The sequence below is a fragment of the Arachis stenosperma genome, chromosome 9, assembly GCF_014773155.1.
Source record: "Arachis stenosperma cultivar V10309 chromosome 9, arast.V10309.gnm1.PFL2, whole genome shotgun sequence".
In the NCBI taxonomy this organism is placed as follows: domain Eukaryota; kingdom Viridiplantae; phylum Streptophyta; class Magnoliopsida; order Fabales; family Fabaceae; genus Arachis; species Arachis stenosperma.
In genome coordinates, this window is record NC_080385.1 from 83902381 (window position 1) to 83908411 (window position 6031).

Here is a 6031-nt window from a genome sequence, read left to right on the forward strand (position 1 = left end):
TTCCGGGCCCACTTGGTGTGTGCATGGGCTGAGCAATGAAGCATTTTCGTGTAGAGACTCTTCTTGGAGTTAAACGCCAGCTTTTATGCCAGTTTGGGCGTTTAACTCCCATTTTGGTGCCAGTTCCGGCGTTTAACGTTGGGAAATCTGAAGGTGACTTTGAACGCCGGTTTGGGCCATCAAATCTTGAGAAAAGTATGAACTATCATATATTGCTGGAAAGCCCAGGATGTCTACTTTCCAACGCCGTTGAGAGCGCGCCAATTGGGCTTCTGTAGCTCCAGAAAATCTACTTCGAGTGCAGGGAGGTCAGAACCCAACAGCATCTGCAGTCCTTTTCAGTCTCTGAATCAGATTTTTGCTCAGGTCCCTCAATTTCAGCCAGAAAATACCTGAAATCACAGAAAAACACACAAACTCATAGTAAAGTCCAGAAAAGTGAATTTTAACTAAAAACTAATAAAAATATACTAAAAACTAACTAGATCATACTAGAAACATACTAAAAACAATGCCAAAAAGCGTACAAATTATCCACTCATCACAACACCAAACTTAAATTGTTGCTTGTCCTCAAGCAACTGAAAATCAAATAGGATAAAAAGAAGAGAATATGCAATGAACTCCAAAAACATCTATGAAGATCAGTATTAATTAGATGAGCGGGGCTTTTAGCTTTTTGCCTCTGAACAGTTTTGGCATCTTACTTTATCCTTTGAAATTCAGAATGATTGGCTTCTTTAGGAACTCAGAATCCAGATAGTGTTATTGATTCTCCTAGTTAAGTATGGTGATTCTTGAACACAGCTACTTATTGAGTCTTGGCTGTGGCCCAAAGCACTCTGTCTTCCAGTATTACCACCGGATACATACATGCCACAGACACATAATTGGGTGAACCTTTTCAGATTCTGACTCAGCTTTGCTAGAGTCCCCAATTAGAGGTGTCCAGGGTTCTTAAGCACACTCTTTTTGCCTTGGATCACAAATTTATTTCTTTCTTTTTCTTTCTTTTTCTCTTTCTTTTTCGTTTTTTTTTTCGTCTCTTTTTTTTTTTGTATTCACTGCTTTTTCTTGCTTCAAGAATCATTTTTATGATTTTTCAGATCCTCAGTAACATGTCTCCTTTTTCATCATTCTTTCAAGAGCCAACATTCATGAACCACAAATTTAAAAGACATATGCACTGTTTAAGCATACATTCAGAAAACAAAGATATTGCCACCACATCAAAATAATCAAACTGTAATAAAATTCAAAATTCATGCAATTCTTTCTTTTTTCAATTAAGAACATTTTTCATTTAAGAAAGGTGATGGATTCATAGGATATTCATAACTTTAAGGCATAGACACTAAGACACTAATGATTACAAGACACAAACATGGACAAACATAAGCATTAATTTTCGAAAAACAGGAAAATAAAGAACAAGGAAATTAAAGAACGGGTCCACCTTAGTGATGGCGGCTTGTTCTTCCTCTTGAAGATCTTATGGAGTGCTTGAGCTCCTCAATGTCTCTCCCTTGTCTTTGTTGCTCCTCTCTCATGATTCTTTGATCTTCTCTAATTTCATGGAGGAGGATGGAATGTTCTTGGTGCTCCACCCTTAGTTGTCCCATGTTGGAACTCAATTCTCCTAGGGAGGTGTTCAGTTGCTCCCAATAGTTTTGTGGAGGAAAGTGCATCCCTTGAGGCATCTCAGGGATCTCATGATGAGAGGGGTCTCTTGTTTGCTCCATCCTTTTCTTAGTGATGGGCTTATCCTCATCAATGGGGATGTCTCCCTCTATGTCAACTCCAACTGAATAACAGAGGTGACAAATGAGATGAGGAAAGGCTAACCTTGCCAAGGTAGAGGACTTGTCCGCCACCTTATAAAGTTCTTGAGCTATAACCTCATGAACTTCTATTTCTTCTCCAGTCATGATGCTATGGATCATGATGGCTCGGTCTAGAGTAACTTCTGACCGGTTGCTAGTGGGAATGATTGAGTGTTGGATAAACTCCAACCATCCTCTAGCCACGGGTTTGAGGTCATGCCTTCTCAATTGAACCGGCTTTCCTCTTGAATCTCTCTTCCATTGGGCGCCCTCTTCACAAATGTCAGTGAGGACTTGGTCCAACCTTTGATCAAAGTTGACCCTTCTTGTGTAAGGATGTTCATCTCCTTGCATCATGGGCAAGTTGAATGCCAACCTTACATTTTCCGGACTAAAATCCAAGTATTTTCCCCGAACCATAGTAAGCCAATTCTTTGGATCCGGGTTCACACTTTGATCATGGTTCTTGGTGATCCATGCATTGGCATAGAACTCTTGAACCATTAAGATTCCGACTTGTTGAATGGGGTTGGTAAGAACTTCCCAACCTCTTCTTCGGATCTCATGTCGGATCTCCGGATATTCACCCTTTTTGAGTGAAAAAGGGACCTCGGGGATCACCTTCTTCAAGGCCACAACTTCATAGAAGTGGTCTTGATGCACCCTTTAAATTCAATCTTTCCATCTCCCATGACTCGGAGGTGGAAGCTTTTGCCTTCCCTTTCCTCTTTCTAGAGGTTTCTCCGGCCTTGGATGCCATAAATGGTTATGGAGAAACGAAAAAGCAACGCTTTTACCACACCAAACTTAAAAGGTTTGCTCGTCCTCGAGCAAAAGAAGAAAGAAGAGAGTAGAAGAAGAAGAAATGAGGAAGAAGGGAATGGCTTTTGTGTTCGGCCAAAGAAGGGGAGAAGAGGTGTTTAGGTTGTGTGAAAATGAAGGGGTGAAGAAGGGTATATATAGGGGAGGGGGAAGGGTAAGGTTCGGTCAAGTGAGGGTGGGTTTGGGAGGGAAAGTGGTTTGAATTTGAATGGTGAGGTAAGTGGGGTTTTATGAAGGATGGATGTGAGTGGTGAAGAGGAAGATGGAATTTGATAGGTGAAGGATTTTTGGGGAAGAGGTGTTGAGGTGATTGGTGAATGGGTGAAGAAGAGAGAGAGTGGTGGGGTTGGTGGGGATCCTGTGGGGTCCACAGATCTTGTGGTGTCAAGGAAAAGTCATCCCTGCACCAAATGGCATGCAAAATCACGTTTTGAGCCAATTCTGGCGTTAAACGCTGGGCTGGTGCCCATTTCTGGCGTTTAACGCCAGGTTCTTGCCCTTTTCTGGCGTTTAACGCCAGTCTGGTGCCCCTTTCTGGCGTTAAACGCCCAGAATGGTGCCAGACTGGGCGTTAAACGCCCACCTGCTAGCCTTACTGGCGTTTAAACGCCAGTAAGTTCTTCCTCCAGGGTGTGCTATTTTTCTTCCTGTTTTTCATTTTGTTTTTGCTTTTTCAATTGATTTTGTGACTTCTCATGATCATCAACCTACAAAAAAACATAAAATAACAAAAGAAAATAGATAAAATATAACATTGGGTTGCCTCCCAACAAGCACTTCTTTAATGTCAGTAGCTTGACAGATGGCTCTCATGGAGCCTTACAAATGATCAGAGCAATGTGGGAACCTCCCAAAACCAAACATAAAGTTTGAATGTGGGGGTTCAACACCAAACTTAGAGTTTGGTTGTGGCCTCCCAACACCAAACTTTGAGTTTGACTGTGGGGGCTCTGTTTGACTCTGATTTGAGAGAAGCTCTTCATGCTTCCTCTCCATGGTGACAGAGGGATATCCTTGAGCCTTAAACACAAAGGATTCTTCATTCACTTGAATGATCAGTTCACCTCTATCAACATCAATCACAGCCTTTGCTGTGGCTAGGAAGGGTCTGCCAAGGATGATGGTTTCATCCACGCACTTCCCAGTCTCTAGGACTATGAAATCAGCAGGGATGTAATGGTTTTCAATCTTCACCAAAACATCCTCTACAAGTCCATGAGCTTGTTTTCTTGAGTTGTCTGCCATCTCTAATGAGATTCTTGCAGCTTGCACCTCAAAGATCCCTAGCTTCTCCATTACAGAGAGAGGCATGAGGTTTATACTTGACCCTAAGTCACACAGAGCCTTCTTGAAGGTCATGGTGCCTATGGTACAAGGTATGGAGAACTTCCCAGGGTCCTGCCTCTTTTGAGGTAATTTCTGCCTAGACAAGTCATCCAATTCTTTGGTGAGCAAAGGGGGTTCATCCTCCCAAGTCTCATTTCCAAATAACTTGTCATTTAGCTTCATGATTGCTCCAAGGTATTTAGCAACTTGCTCTTCAGTGACATACTCATCCTCTTCAGAGGAAGAATACTCATCAGAGCTCATGAAAGGCAGAAGTAAGTCCAATGGAATCTCTATGGTCTCATTTTGAGCCTCAGATTCCCATGGTTCTTCATTGGGGAACTCAGTGGAGGCCAGTGGACGTCCATTGAGGTCTTCCTCAGTGGCGTTCACTTCCTCTCCTTCCTCTCCAAATTCGGCCATGTTGATGGCCTTGCACTCTCCTTTTGGATTTTCTTTTGTATTGCTTGGGAGAGTGCTAGGAGGGAGTTCAGTAACTTTCTTGCTCAGCTGTCCCACTTGTGCCTCCAAATTCCTAATGGAGGACCTTGTTTCAGTCATGAAACTTTGAGTGGTTTTGATTAGATCAGAGACCATGGTTGCTAAGTTAGAGGGGTTCTGCTTAGAATTCTCTGTCTGTTGCTGAGAAGATGATGGAAAAGGCTTGCCATTGCTAAACCTGTTTCTTCCACCATTATTATTGTTGAAACCTTGTTGAGGTCTCTGTTGATCCTTCCATGAGAAATTTGGATGATTTCTCCATGAAGAATTATAGGTGTTTCCATAGGGTTCTCCTAGGTAATTCACCTCTTCCATTGAAGGGTTCTCAGGATCATAGGCTTCTTCTTCAAATGAAGCATCCTTAGTACTGCTTGGTGCATTTTGTATTCCAGACAGACTTTGAGAAATCAAATTGACTTGTTGAGTCAATATCTTGTTCTGAGCCAGAATGGCATTCAGAGTATCAATCTCAAGAACTCCTTTCTTCTGATTAGTCCCATTGTTCACAGGATTCCTTTCAGAAGTGTACATGAATTGGTTATTTGCAACCATTTCAATCAGCTCTTGAGCTTCTGCTGGCGTCTTCTTCAAATGAAGAGATCCTCCAGCAGAGCTATCCAAAGACATCTTGGATAGTTCAGAGAGACCATCATAGAAAATACCTATGATGCTCTATTCAGAAAGCATGTCAGAAGGACATTTTCTGATTAATTGTTTATATCTTTCCCAAGCTTCATAGAGGGATTCTCCATCCTTCTGTCTGAAGGTTTGGACTTCCACTCTAAGCTTACTCAATTTTTGAGGTGGAAAGAATTTTGCCAAGAAGGCATTGACTAACTTTTCCCATGAGTCCAGGCTTTCTTTAGGTTGAGAGTCCAACCATGTCCTAGCTCTGTCTCTTACAGCAAAAGGGAATAGCATAAGTCTGTAGACCTCAGGGTCAACCCCATTAGTCTTGACAGTGTCACAGATTTGCAAGAATTCAGCTAAAAACTGATGAGGATCTTCCAATGGAAGTCCATGGAACCTGCAATTCTGTTGCATTAGAGAAACTAATTGAGGCTTAAGCTCAAAGTTGTTTGCTCCAATGGCAGGGATAGAGATGCTTCTCCCATAGAAGTCGGGAGTAGGTGCAGTAAAGTCACCCAGCACCTTCCTTGCATTGTTGGCATTGTTGTTGTTTTCGGCTGCCATGTCTTCTTCTTTGAAGATTTCTGTTAGGTCCTCTGTAGAGAGTTGTGCCTTAGCTTCTCTTAGCTTTCGCTTCAAGGTCCTTTCAGGTTCAGGGTCAGCTTCAACAAGAATGCCTTTGTCTCTACTCCTGCTCATATGAAAGAGAAGAGAACAAGAAAATATAGAATCCCCTATGTCACAGTATAGAGATTCCTTGAGGTGTCAGAAGAATAGAAAAATAGAAGAAAGAGGTAGAAGAATTCGAACTTAATCAGATAGAGTTCGAATTGTGCATTGAGAAGGAGTGGTACTCCATAAATAGAAGGATGTGGGAAGAGGGGAAGATAATTTTCGAAAATCAAGTAAAAGAATTTGAAAACATTTTG

At 41.9% G+C, this 6031-nt stretch overlaps 1 non-coding gene across 1 annotated transcript; it reads left to right on the forward strand.

Annotated features, from left to right (window-relative positions):
* Window positions 1–5153: 5153 nt before the first annotated feature.
* On the forward strand, window positions 5154–5261 carry LOC130952067 (small nucleolar RNA R71). The gene has a single exon (XR_009074248.1). It is a non-coding gene; the product is annotated as a small nucleolar RNA R71 (small nucleolar RNA).
* Window positions 5262–6031: the final 770 nt, after the last annotated feature.